Below are 15,239 nucleotides of genomic sequence, written 5' to 3' on the forward strand. Positions count from 1 at the left end.
CATCGTCAACGGCCAATCAAGGGGACATCGCCCAACCCGAGCCTGGTACCGAAAAGCAGGTGTCGTTAAAGTATTGAAAAAGTTCAAACCGACTCATGTATCCCTCGGTCATGTCGTCCTGAATCCTCCGCGGTCTCTGAGCTCCAGGACGATCCCGGGCGGATCTCGGCGGCGGCGCTCGGTCAGATTAATAGTTTGCGGCGCGTTGTTAATGACAAAGCGCCGCCGGGGCAGAGCTCCTCACTCATTTGGGTTTTTTTTTTTTTCCACATGAGGCCGAGAGCGGGGAGGGTTCTCGGAGCTATTCTGAGCCGGGCCGGGGCGGAGCAGAAAGCGAACGCGGCGGCGGATAAACGGCCTCGAGCCCCACGTCTGAGCAGACTCTCACAGGGAAACAGGTGCTTTATTACGGAGCCCAGTTTAAACACAGGACGTGTGGGCAGTGGAGGCGGTTTGAGTGCTGAAATGAGTGAATACGTCTTTTGTAATTTCCAGGAATGTGTCTGAGTCAGTTCTTTGGTTTTCACAATCTCTGGAGTTTAAACGTTCCTCCTGCGCCTCAACTTAACCAAGCTGCTGAAAGTCATCTAGAAATAAGTATTCATTCACAAATACCGACATGTTTGGTATCCACGTGTAGCAGGAAAGGCTGTGGCCGAGATGACGCTGGAGTCCAAATATGGTCGTTTCCTTTGTGTGGAGACAGCAGCGGCTAAAGACAGGACAAACATACACAGGACACATGAGACTAAACTTTAGAGCCGTTTTCTCCAAAGCCAGATCTTGTGGCTCTTGGAGAATTATTTTCTGAGGGGCGGAGCTACTCATCGCCTTCGCCACTTGTGAGGGAGGGGTCACAAGAGGAGGTGATGCTCTGATGGAGCATTTGGAATTTTTGTTGATTTTTTGTTGAATTTTTGACGATTTTTTAATTAATTTTTGATGAATTTTTGTCACTTTTTTGTTGAATTTTTGTCATTTTTTTGTTGAATTTTTGTCTTTTTTTGTTAGATTTTTGTCACTTTTTGGTTGAATTTTTGTCACTTTTTGGTTGAATTTTTGTCTTTTTTTGTTAGATTTTTGTCATTTTTTTGTTGAATTTTTGTCATTTTTTGTTGAATTTTTGTCACTTTTTGGTTGAATTTTTGTCACTTTTTGGTTGAATTTTTGTCTTTTTTGGTTGAATTTTTGTCATTTTTTTGTTGAATTTTTGTCATTTTTTTGCTGAATTTTTGTCATTTTTTTGCTGAATTTTTGTCACTTTTTGGTTGATTTTTTGTCTTTTTTTGTCTTTTTTTGTCATTTTTTTGTTGAATTTTTGTCATTTTTTTGTTGAATTTCTGTCATTTTTTTGTTGAATTTTTGTCATTTTTTTGTTGAATTTTTGTCACATTTTTGTTGCGTTTACATCCTTGTTTTCTTTTCATTGTTTGTGGCTGTTTTGGTGCTTTATCCCCATGAAGCTTTTTGATTAGGGTCAAGCCAAACTGGATAGAATGGGATCCGTTCAGATGGGAGTTAAGAGGTTAATATAGAAGCTGCAGTTACACGTCTGACCTGAGGGGGCAGTAGTGAGTATAAAATGGCCAACTTGCATCTCGCCCCTTTAAGCCTAAAACTCAAACTCAAACTAAAAACTTTATTAACCCATCGTGAGCTAAACAATGTTCACGTCGTGAGAGAGAAAGTCCGTTCATCCCCCACGACCGCTCTCCCGATCACAGGAAGTGCAGAGACCGGAGCACTGGACTAATATGGTCGTGTTTCCTGGTTCTTGTCAGGACTGGTTCAGCAGGTCTGGACGTTCTGCAGCTCGTTTAGTTCAGAGAGGCCAGTGAGCAACAGTCTGACCGTCTGATCTCCCCAAGTCTGGTTCTGATGTGATGGACTTAATCTGACCGTTCACGATGATCCCCAGATTTCAAACTGTGGTCGTGGGTTTGATTCCTGAGTCCGTGTGTGTAGTCGAAGGACCGGGAGGAATGCGGGACATTTCTGTCTCTCATCGGAGCGTGAGGGATGTGTGTGTTTGGAGCTCGCGGAGCAGCTGGGAATTCAACTCCGGACCCCGAACGCTCAGGATCACGGAGGGTCCCTGAAGTTTGTGTTGTTATTGTTGCTTTTCCAGCACGTTTTCTGTGTTTTTGTCGCGTTCTCGTCTTTTTGGAATCTCATTTTGTCACTTTGTCGTCAGATTTTTGTCACTTTACTGTTTTTCTTTAACCTCTTAACTCCCACCTGAACATGTTTTCTCCTGTTCTCCAAATTCTCCAAATCTAAAAGCTTCTTCAAAATGGCGACAAAAAAACGAGAAGAAAATGAGGATGTAAATTGACAAAAATGACAAAAATCCAGCAAAAAAGTCACAAAAGAGCAGCAAAAAATGTGACCAAAAATTGACAAAAATCCAGCAAAAAAGTCACAAAAGAGCAGCAAAAAATGTGACCAAAAATTGACAAAAATCCAACAAAAAAGTGACAAAAACCCAGCTAAAAAAAGACAAAAATCCAGCAAAAAATGACAAAAAAGTGACAATAATCCAACAAAAAAGTGACAATAATCAATCAAAAAATGACAAAAATCCAGCAAAAAAATTACAAAAATACAGCAAAAAATGTGACAAAAAAGTGACAATAATCCAACAAAAAAGTGACAATAATCCAACAAAAAAGTGACAATAATCCAACAAAAAAATGGCAAAAATCCAGCAAAAAAAAGACAAAAAAACAGCAAAAAAATGGCAAAAATCCAGCAAAAAATGTGACAAAAAAGTGACAATAATCCAACAAAAAAGTGACAAAAATCCAGCAAAAAAAGACAAAAATCAACAAAAAAAGACAAAAATCCAGCAAAAAATGACAAAAATCCAGCAAAAAAAGACAAAATCCAGCAAAAAAATGACAAAAATCCAGCAAAAAATGACAAAAGAGCAGCAAAAAATGTGACCAAAAAGTGACAAAAATCCAGCAAAAAAATGACCAAAATCCAGCAAAAAATGACAAAAACCCACCAAAAAAATGACAATAATCCAGCAAAAAAAAGTGACAAAAATCCAGCAAAAAAAGACAAAAATCAACAAAAAAAGACAAAAATCCAGCAAAAAAAGACAAAAATCAACAAAAAAAGACAAAAATCCAGCAAAAAAATGACAAAAATCCAGGTAAAAATGACAAAACAGCAGCAAAAAATGTGACCAAAAAGTGACAATAATCCACCAAAAAATAACAAAAATCCAGCAAAAAAATGTGACAAAAAAGTGACCAAAATCCAGCAAAAAAATGACAAAAATCCAACAAAAAAATAGCAAAAATCCAGCAAAAAAAATGTGACAAAAAAGTGACAATAATCCAGCAAAAAAAGTGACCAAAATCTAGCAAAAAATAACAAAAAAAGTAACAAAAGTGCCATTAAAAAAGTGACAAAAACACACAAGGGAAATAAAAAGTGACGACAGTGGCAAAGAGGAGGGAATGCATTCGGTGTTGGCGGGTGGTAAGAGGTTCATTACATTTTTCATCTTCATTTTTGTCCCACTTTTTTTGCTATTATCTCACTAGTTTTTCCAACACGCTTTTAGATTTGGGTAAAACTGGGGAAATTGTGCAGGGTTAAGGCGGGGTACGTAGGTTAAACTATGATAAATCACAAACAGAACTAACTCTAATGTGATTTCTCGGTCTCACTCTGGGAAACCTGTGACACTCAGGTCTTAAACACGGCTTCACTAACAGAGTCTCTGCTCCGTCCGCTCGCCGCTGATTGCGAACCTTTGCATCTGTTTACAAACCTCTAAGTGTCGCGGCACGTTCGAGCGGCGCGGGAAACTCCATTACTCACTGGCTCTCCGTTACACAACGCCATTCCTCCGCCCTGAATCACGCGCCGAGGCGGATTTACACACGTTTGAGCTTCGTTAGGAGGAAGAGCCGCTTCCACTGAAGACTGAGAGGCGTTCACTGACTGCAGGAAAAGATCAGACGTCACGACCTTCAGCAGAATCACCTGGAGTGTAGACGTCACGCTCAGGTCTTACCAAAGTCTGTACTTCTTTAGAAAATACAACGTCCTCTGCAGAAACATGACCCTGGAGTTTAGTGGATGTTTTCTGTGATAATTATTTGAAAGTGACTGGATTCTTTTTATACTTTTAAAAGGAATCCAGTCCTGGTTTAAAACTTTCCAAACTCCGACTTGTCGACTTCAAAAAAAATATTTTTTTTAAATGACAAAAATGTGATAAAAATTTGACAAAAATATGACAAAAAATATGACAAAAAAATGACCAAAATTTGATTAAAAAAAATGACAAAAAATGACAAAAAAAAAAGTCAAAAATTTGATAAAAACTGACAAAAAAATGACAAAAATCTGACAAAAATGTGACAAAAATTTGATAAAAATATGACAAAAAATGTGACAGAGAAATTACATGAATTTGATAAAAAACTGACAAAAACTGACAAAAATTTGACAAAAACTGACAAAAAAAAACAAAAATATGACAAAAATTTGACAAAATGTGACAAAAAATGACCAAAATGTGATAAAAATTTGATAAAAATATGACAAAAAATGTGACAAAAAATGTGACAAAAAATGTGACAAAAAATGTGACAAAAAATGACAAAAATTTGGGTGGTTTTGTGTCTCGGGCTCTTTGAATCACTGACATTTATCTCAGAGACCTGGGATGATTCGTTTTCAGGTTAAGCCCAGTTAAGAGAAAAACTGTATTAAGCAGATCATCATTTTCAAGCAATATGGGAAAGAAAAAGGATCTCTCTGCTGATGAAAAGCGTGAAATAGTTGAATGCCTCGGTCTAGGTATGAAAACCTTCCATATTTTATGAAAGATTAAACTTAGTCATCGTACTGATAAGAGATTTGAGAGAAACTCATGATGTGGACCCCCTCCTCCCCTGACCCCAACCCTATTGAGAACCTTTGGAGCCTCAAGCAAAACTTCTATGAGGGTGGGAGGCAGTTTTCATCCAAACAGCAGCTCTGGGAGGTTATTCTGACATCCTGCAAACAAATCCAAGCAGAAACTGTCCAAAAAGTCACAAGTTTAATGGATTTAAGAATTTTAAGCTGCTTAAGGAAGGTCCTATGTTAAAATATAATATTTTTTTGATTGAAATAGGATTTGATTTCAGTAAATATGAGCATTCAGTGATTTCAAAACCAACAGTAGGGTTTTGTATCTGAAGCACAGGCGTGATGTGATGTGGGGAAACATGTTCTTACCAAACCAACGTCCGTCCCGTGGAGTCGTCTCTGCTCAGACTCAGGTGATCACATGACCGATCACATGACCGATCACATGACAGATCACATGACAGGTCACATGACAGATCACATGACAGGTCACATGACGCTCCTGACCGCCCTCCCCGTGTCGTGCTGCGGCGCTGACAGAGGCGTGGGCGGGGCTGTGAGATTATTAAACACATTCTTTCCCCCTGACGCCGCTGCGAAGGCTGATCCCGGGTCAGCGCAGGAGCCGTCATTATTGTCATTATCCCGAATAAAAGCAGTCTATCCGAGGCCTCGGGCCCCGACACGAGCGCGGCAGAGAAACACGTCCCGGAGGCAGGTTTACAGGTTTACAGGTTTACAGGTTTACAGGTTTACAACACGCCTCTGCTGAGGAACGACACTCACCTGGAAAACACTCACTTCCAGAGGCCGATTCTGGGGAAACATTTTCAACATGGCCCTAAAAAAAGCATGTTTTAGATGAATTCTCACAAGATTTGTTGCAAAAATGTCCAGTGTCAAATTATTCCTTACTGAAAGTACTGAAGGATTTACTCGGTCAACCCCTTAACTCCCACCTGAACCGAGCACATTTTCTCCAGTTTGGCTTTACCCCAGTCCAAAAGCTTCTGGAAAAAAGCTGTGAAAATAGCAACAAAACTGAGACGAAAACCATGATGGAAATGTGACAAAAAAGTGACAAAAATGTGACAAAAAAGTGACAAAAATGTGACAAAAATTTGATAAAAAATGGACAAAAAATTGACAAAACTTTGATAAAAATGTGACAAAAAATGACAAAAAATGACAAAAATGTGACAAAAATGTGACAAAAATGTGACAAAAATTTGATCAAAAATGGACAAAAAATGACAAAAATGTGACAAAAAAATGCCCAAAATTTGACAAAAACGGACAAAAATGTGACAAAAAAAAAAAAAAAGTGATTTAAATTTGACCAAAAAAAACAAAAAAAATTTACAAAAAAATGAAAGAAAAAAAAAAGACAAAAATGTGACGAAAAAATTACAAAAAAGTTACAAAAATGAGTTGAATACCCAACAAAAAAATGATGGAAAAAAATGTGATGACGTGAGGAAAAAGATCCTCTCGGTTCAGGCGGGAGTTAAGAGGTTTAACTTTGCAGCTTCAGGATCCTGAGCCTGAATTTCCCTCTGTGACACGGCAGCGACAAACCTTCCTCCTGGTCCTGAGTCCAGGGGCGGACTGAACCTCTTAGCCCCCGCCTTAACTGAGCTTTACCCAAATCTAAAAGCTTAAAGGAAAAGGATCAAAAGAGCGACGGAAATGAGGATGAAAACGAGCCAGAAAAGCAACAAAACACAACAAAAATGTGACAAAAAATGTGACAAAAATGCGGTAAGTCACTTTTGTAGGTCTTAGCTTTCAAATGAGGCATTACACTGATCATGATAAATGATATAAATGTGTTGATCTCCATTTATATTTCTGTGTTTCTCTAGAGCTTATGCACAAAACCTTTTTCTGAATTTAACAAACAGTGTTTCTTTATCCCAGGCATTTGGACACACTTTGGATATAGAAAAGGACAATTTAATTTAATTTAATTTAATTTTATTTTATTTTATTTTATTTTATTTTATTTTATTTTATTTTATTTTATTTTATTTTATTTTATTTTATTTTATTTTATTTTATTTTATTTTATTTTATTTTATTTTATTTTATTTTATTTTATTTTATTTTATTTTATTTTATTTTATTTTATTTTATTTTATAATGAGTAGGCTATCATTGTTATATTATCATGATTATCTATTATCCATCTTCTTCCACTTGTCCGTTGCCGGGTCGTGGGGGCGGCTGTTGGAGCTGCACCAGCCCCTATAGCGCCCCCTGCAGGTGGTGGGTCCACAGAAGGAGGCGTAGAACGAGCGGAGAGGGGTTGTTTGAAAGCTTGAAATTTCTAGTTTCCAAAACCACACGTCTTTATCACCTTCTGTTCCAAACTTATGTCAGAAACTCGGCGTTGTAGATGGCGGGAGCATGGACCTCATTGAGTTCAAGAATGAAAGCGTTATTCGGCGCCCCCTCCAGCCAGATGGCTCCCGCGTTGGCCGCCGGGGTCACCTATGCAATGCGGGGCCGGCCCTGGATTCAAACACTGTTTTGTTTTTGTGTGAATATTTACATCCTGTTCACCTCCGTGGTCTCCTTTATCAGTTCTTATCTGCGGTTGTGGACAGAGCGTTAATCGTTTGTCGCTTGTCGTCTGTCGCTGCTCTGACCATAAAACCATAAACTCTGCATCTCTGCGGCCGCGCTGAGGCTCCGGCATGTGGCCGTTTCAATTACGACTCTGGGAGCTTGTTTTTCTGTCATAAAAAGATCTGAAGATATTTCGAAGCTTCTGACGGGTAATGGCAATAAAACTATTCCAATGCAGCCCCTCCTGGAGCCGCCGCCTTCACGTGGTGGAGGGTTTGAGCCCGAATGATCCTGGAGCCCCTGGTAGGGTCTCCCAGGGTGAACAGGTCCTATAGGTGACGGGTCAGACAAAGAGCAGATCAGAAGCTCCTTATGAGAGACCATCAGGCCCAGTCCTTCTGTGGACCCACCACCTGCAGGAGGCGCTATAGGGCCTGGTGCAGCTCCAACAGCCGCCCCCATGACCCGGCAACGGAAAGTGGAAGAAAATGGATGGATGATTCAGACAAATCATCAATGTAGATGTTAAACAGTCATGGGGTCAAGGGGCAGCCCTGACCATCCCCGATCGAATGATTTTTGTCTTTTTTTTCTGGATTTTTGTCTTTTTTTTCCCTGGATTTTTGTCATTTTTTGCTGGATTTTTGTCATTTTTTTTCTGGATTTTTGTCTTTTTTTGCTGGATTTTTGTCATTTTTTTGCTGGATTTTTGTCATTTTTTCTGATGGATTTTTGTCTTTTTTTGCTGGATTTTTGTCATTTTTTTCTGGATTTTTGTCATTTTTTTTCTGGATTTTTGTCTTTTTTTGCTGGATTTTTGTCATTTTTTTTCTGGATTTTTGTCATTTTTTCTGATGGATTTTTGTCATTTTTCTGATGGATTTTTGTCATTTTTTTGCTGTTTTTTTGTCTTTTTTTGCTGGATTTTTGTCACTTTCTGTGTGTGGACACTAAAAGAGTCAGAGTCATTTCACCTGCATGTACTGGGAGGAGTAAATACTTATATTAGTTTATTTGAACAGGGACAATGCAACTAATCAACGTGTCTGTAAATGTGCCAGTTTTAGGTCAGGTTCTGATGCGAAAACCCGGGACACCACGTCTAAATCATTTGTCAGAAAGTTTCTCCATCATTGATCCAATCGGACGCTTTAGACAGATTCTGATTTTCTGTTTGAATCAAGGTCAAAGAAAGATAAAAAATGGATCTGTGCTTTCACTCCGTCTTCCTCCTCGCCTTGAAATCATAATTTCTCTGTTTTTTGTCCTTTTTTCCAGATTCAGCTCTTCTTTTCTCTCCGATAGCGAGTCCATCCTCCCTGTTTTGCCTGTTTTGTGTTTGAATGAGATCTTTATCCCTCATGTATCAAACCTCTCAGCTGCTGCTTTATCATTATTGACTCTGTAACGGCTCCGTAATAACTCTTTTACTGCGTTTCGGCGCCTCAGTTTGTGTTTAACAATAACGAGCTCCTTCAGGCTGCGCTCACCTCCTCCCAACATCAACTTTTATCTGAGCAAACACCTCTCCTGTGCCACATTTAAAGTAACTATACCTAATTTCACTTGTAGAAATGGAATGAAATTTATTTTGTCTTCCTTTTGGATATTGCAAACGTTTGAGGGAAAACAACGTGGTCAAATGATAAAACCTTTGTATCAATTTTATAAACTTTCACGCTATTTTTGTAGCATTTTTGTGCTTCCACTTTCATTGTTTGCAATAAAACTTCGGGTATAGGGCCTTTTACCTCTTAACTCCCACCTGAACTGAGCACATTTTCTCCAGTTTGGCTTTACCCCAGTCCAAAAGCTTCTGGAAAAAAGCTGTGAAAATAGCAACAAAACTGAGACGAAAACAATGATGGAAATGTGACAAAAAAGTGAGAAAACATTGACAAAAAAGTGACGAAAAATGGATGAAAAAGTGGCAAAAATGTCACAAGAAATTGACAAAAAATGGACAAAAAAAAGACAAAAAATTGACCAAAAAAAATGACCCATAATACACCTCTTAAAGGTGTATTATGGAACTTTTTATGTGGAAAAAGCTTGAGAAAAGTGCATTTTTTCTCGATGATTTACAGCGTTTGGCAGGGAGGCACCGATACCACTTTTTCTAAAACCGGTACGAGTACGAGTACTTGGATCTAAGTACTCGCCGATACCGAATACCGATACGAGTACAAGGCATTTTCTTCAACGTTCTTACTTCTTTCACAGCAGATTGGTTTGTAATTAGTTAATTTACTCATGTACATTTCCTTAAGTAAAGTCGGCGACACATTTAAGAGCAGTTATATTAGAATTGTGCTGATGCCAATTATTTATTTATTTTATTTTCATTCAATATATTTTTTTATTTTTATGTCTCTGTCCATCATAGACAGAAAAGTCCATGTCCAAAACCTCCCCAATGCCTGAGCTTTATTCATTTATGTATTTTTATTTAACAATAGTATTGAGATGTTACTTAAATGGTGTGAAGCTGTGAAAATAGCGACAAAACTGAGACGAAAACAATGATGGAAATGTGACAAAAAAGTGAGAAAACATTGACAAAAAAGTGACGAAAAATGGATGAAAAAGTGGCAAAAATGTCACAAGAAATTGACAAAAAATTGACAAAAAAAAGACAAAAATGTGTCAAAATGTGACAAAAAAATACAAAAAATGTGACAAAAATGTGATAAAACTGTGACATAAAAATGAAAAAAATGTGACAAAAAAATGAAAAAAATGTGACAAAAAATTGACGAAAAAATTACAAAAAAAGTTTTTAAAAAATGAGTTGAATACCCAACAAAAAAATGATGGAAAAAAAATCTGATCCTCTCGGTTCAAGCGGGAGTTAAGAGGTTAAACAGGGAGAGCTTAGCTTCTATCTCCACCTGGTTTGGAGCTAAAGAGGCTAAATGCTAACGCCGCCTGTGCTGTGTTTACGTGACTGAGGACACGCGTGAAGACCAGACAGGTACACATGAACTCGTCTATGATAAGAACATATCTCAGTCTGGAAACACACAGGTCTGTTCCTTTAACATCTTAGTTTAAAGTCAGTGTAAAAAGAAAAGACCAAACTCTTCCTTTGTGATGTTTATTCTCGGATGTTTTCACTTTAAGTCGGAGATTTATCCAGGAAAATCCAGCGTCTCAACTTAAAACAATGAAATATTCACAGACAGTTTCTTTTTGTTTTGTGTCTGACATGGAACAAATAGTTCTGCATTAACCTCTGAACCCCCTCCTGAACCAAGCACAGTTTGACTTTACCCAAATCTAAAAGCTTCTTGAAAAGAGCTCAAAATAGCGTCAAAAACTAGATGAAAACGGACACTAAAGTATCAGAGAAAAAACAGTCAAAAAAGTTAAAAAATAAATAAAAAAATAAAAAAACGTAAAAAGTAACAAAAAAACCCCAACATAATAAATTCTTAAAAAATGTAAAAAAATAAAATGGCAGAGAAAAAAAATTGAAAAAAAATATTGGCAAAAAGAAAAATGTCAAAAAATGTCAAAAAAAAATTGGCAAAAAGAAAAAATGTCAAAAATGTCAAAAAAAAATTGGCAAAAAGAAAAAATGTGAAAAAAAAATTGGCAAAAAGAAAAATGTCAAAAAATGTCAAAAAAAATTTGGCAAAAACAAAAAATGTCAAAGAAAATTGGCAAAAAGAAAAAATGTCAAAAAATGTCAAAAAAAAATTGGCAAAAAGAAAAAATGTCAAAAAAAAATTGGCAAAAAGAAAAATGTCAAAAAATGTGAAAAAAAATTGGCAAAAACAAAAAATGTGAAAAAAAAATTAGCAAAAAGAAAAATGTCAAAAAAAAATTGGCAAAAAGAAAAAAGGTCAAAAAATGTCCCAAAAAAATTGGTCAAGAATGAAAATGGTCAAAAATGGTAAAAAAAAAAAAAAAAAAAGACCAACAAAACTGTCAAATAAAGTTAAAAAAAAAAAGGCAAAAATGCGTAAAAAGTGACAACATAGCTTTCAAATGAGGCATCACTCTGGCCTATGAGCTGTAAACCCCAGTGAAGAGGCTTTTAGATTTAGGTAAAGCCAAACGGGGGGAAATGTGCTTGTTAATGCGGGGGGTAAGGGCTTAAAAAGCATCACTTATGACTTTTTGCCTCCTTCAATAATTAAAAAAAACAAAATGAACTTGTATTAATCCCATTTCCCCTAAAACCAGCCGTTACGTTCCTCTGCAGACGCTCGGCATTGTCCCATAAATCACGCCGCGCCTCTTAGCGACCGCCTCTTAGTGACCGCCTCTTAGCGACCGCCTCATCCGTTACCTCGAGCCTCTTAATTAAAATGGCCGCCGCTCCAATCCAATCAGTCAGGCTTAGATTCGATCGGCGCCGCGCGGGTCGATGCAAATCAGATGATAATTCACAGAGAGACGCTGGAAATGACTTTAGCCGCTCTGCATTAGCCGCCACGTTAGCTGCTACGTTAGCCGCGCGCAGAGAAATATGTGGGGCCCGTAATGGAAGCGGGACATTCCAGAGACGAGTCGGTGTCAGGCGGCGGTGGCGTCATTGGAAAAGTGACACGACGACGGGTCATTTGTCGTGAAGTGCTGCTTTAAACGTGAAGACGCTGGGAGGTCGTGTGTCCTCGTTCCACATTTGGAAGCTAAGAACCTCGAGAGTTCTGCTCTGGCACTGATTTGGAGCTGATTCAGACCAGGAATAGTCACTTGTGTCACTTAAGGTTGAATTTGTAGCTGGATGTACCGGCAGAATCTGGCAACGTGTTAAACGATTCCAGTTTAACACATGTATCTCAGTACTTTTGATGCTCAACTAGAAAATATCTTTTTGTAATTTTTTTGTCACATTTTGTAATTTTTTTGTAATTTTTTGTCAAATTTTTATCACATTTTGGTCATTTTTTCGTCTTTTTAAAAAAAAAAATGGTCACATTTTCATCACATTTTCTCACATTTTTGTCACATTTTTGTCACATTTTTGTAATTTTTTTGTAATTTTTCTTAATTTTTTTGTCAAATCTTTATCACAGTTTGTTCATTTTTTTCGTCATTTTTTTTTTTGTGTCATTTTTTTTGTCACATTTTTTTGTCACATTTTCATCACATTTTGTCACATTTTTGTCATTTTTTTGTCATTTTTTTCGTCATTTTTTCGTCAATTTTTTGTCAATTTCTTGTGATATTTTTGCCACTTTTTCAGCAATTTTTCGTCACAACAAAAGGGCCCAGCCCTTGTTAACGATACCAGTATGGCATCGATAAATACGTTGAGGTACTTCAAAAATCGTACCGGAAACTCTGTATTTCAGTACTTTTGACGCTCAACTAGAAAATATACATCGGTTTAGTTGAATCCAGGTTTGTTGCTCATGGGGGGAAATATCAGAGTTTGATTCAATGAAACATTTTTCATTTTTCATTTCAATTTGATTCTGCGTTGGAATATACGTATTGTATCTCGGGATAAATATAGTAAAATATCTTTAGCTCTTTTACAACAAACACTTAGATTTTCTCTACATAAAAGAGAGAAAAAACAGTTTGGTAACGGGCCCTTTAACCTCGTAACTCCCGCCTGAACCGAGAGGATCTTTTTCCTCACGTCATCAGATATTTTTTCCATAATTTTTTTGTTGGGTATTCAACTCATTTTTGTCATTTTTTCATCCATTTTTTTGCCACATTTTTGTCAGATTTTTGTAATTTTTTTGTCAATTTTTTGACAATTTTTTGTCAATTTTTTGTCAATTTTTTGTCAATTTTTGTCACATTTTTTTGGTCAAATTTTTATCAATTTTTTTTGTCACATTTGGTCACATTTTTGTCAATTTTTTATGAAATTTTGATCATTTTTTGTCACATTTGTGTCATTTTTTTGTAATTTTTTGTCAAATTTTTATCAAATTTTTGTCATTTATTTCGTCTTTTTTTCGTCTTTTTTTTTATTTTTTGTCAAATTTTTTTGTCAAATTTTTTTGTCACATTTTCATCACATTTTGTCACATTTTTGTTTTGTTTTTTGTCCAATTTTGTCCAATTTTAGTCATTTTTTTCGTCATGTTTTGACATTTTTTCGTCCATTTTTTGTCAATTTCTTGTGATATTTTTGCCACTTTTTCAGCCATTTTTCGTCACAACAAAAGGGCTGGGAAGTGTTAACGATTCCAATATGGCATCGAAAAATACGTTTAGGTACTTCAAAAATCGTACCGGAAACTCTGTATCTCAGTACTTTTGATGCTCAACTAGAAAATATACATCGGGTTTAGTTGAATCCAGGTTTGTTGCTCATGGGGGGAAATATCAGAGTTTGATTCAATGAAAAATGATACATTTAATTCTGCGTTGGAATAATCGTATTGTATCTCAACACGTATCGTATCGGCCTCAGTATCGTGATAAATAAAGTAAAATATCTTTAGCTCCAAGTTTGCTGTTGGTCCAGGAACAGCATCACAGGAAGTGCTCAAATAAATGATTATTTTTTCAGTATTAGGGCTGAAAGATACATATCGTTATCGTAATGATATCGATATAGGAACGTTAAAAAAAAACACTGAAATCGATATAAACGATATAGATAGACTCTTTATTATTATGTTTTTATTAGTGGTGGGACTCGATTAAAGTGTTTTAATTGAGCTAATTTTGTCCTTTGTAAGTAATTAATTGCACTTAATATATTATATAACATATTTAGGGGTTGTATTTATTTTTCGAGGTATATTTTCGATGCTTCTTTGTATTTTCCATCTGAAGTGCAGATGTGAGGCACTTTTTGGAGAATGATCTTTGTAAATAGGTTTATGTCGGCGTTTAACTGTGAATAACTTTAAGAGTCAGGTTGTTTTTGTTCTTTACGTGTTTGTGCCTGAGCAGCGTCTGCAGGAAAAAAGAAACTGAAGCGTCGAAAGTTAAGTGCGATTAATTCCGATTCATATTTTTAATCGCACTAAACCTCATGTAATTAATTGAAAAAGTCCTAGAAAATGCTTGGTTTTCACCTTAGTTATATCGTATCGATATCGAGATCGTTCAGCCCTAAACAGTACTGTTCTGTTTTCTGGTTCTGGAAGACAAATATTTATATATAAGTATTGGTATCGGTCAGGGATCGGTATTGACCATAACGTAGCAGTAAAGTAAATGTAACGGCTCCACTTAAAGGTGTATTATGGAACTTTTTATGTGAAAAAAGCGTAAGAAAAGTGCATTTTTTCTAGATGATTTACAGCGTTTGGCAGGGATGCGCCGATACCACTTTTTCTAAAACCGATACGAGTACTTTGATTTAAGTTCTCGCCGATACCGAATACCGATACAAGTACAAGGCATTTTCTTCAACATTCTTACTTTTTCACAGCAGATTGGTTTGTAATTAGTAAATTTACTCATGTACATTTCCTTAAGTAAAGTCGGCGACACATTTAAGAGCAGTTATATTAGAATTGAGCTGAAGCCATTTATTATTTATTTTTATTTTCATTCAATATAATTTTTTATTTTTATGTCTCTGTCCATCATAGACAGAAAAGCCCATGTCCTAAAGCTCCCAATGCCTGAGCTTTATTCATTTATGTATTTTTATTTAACAATAGTATTGAGATGTTACTTAAATGGTCTCTTTTCGTCTTTACTTCAGCTCCTGTAGATTTTCTCGTGTGTTTGTAGTAACTTAGCGAGAAGCTACAGCGTTTTCATTGTTCATGCTGCAGCTCATTTTCCTCAATATAAACATGCTGTATGTCTTTAATTTGGATTTTCTGAGGACTTTTTAGTCGCTGGGTTAGTTT

At 36.5% G+C, this 15,239-nt stretch overlaps 1 protein-coding gene across 1 annotated transcript in view; it reads left to right on the forward strand.

The window, feature by feature from the left end:
- Nucleotides 1-15,239, forward strand: part of met (MET proto-oncogene, receptor tyrosine kinase) — a 131,513-nt gene that overhangs the window by 20,614 nt on the left and 95,660 nt on the right. The gene's annotated exons all lie outside the window — the stretch shown is intronic.

This window comes from Gobius niger (assembly GCF_951799975.1).
Source record: "Gobius niger genome assembly, chromosome: 7".
NCBI lineage: Eukaryota > Metazoa > Chordata > Actinopteri > Gobiiformes > Gobiidae > Gobius > Gobius niger.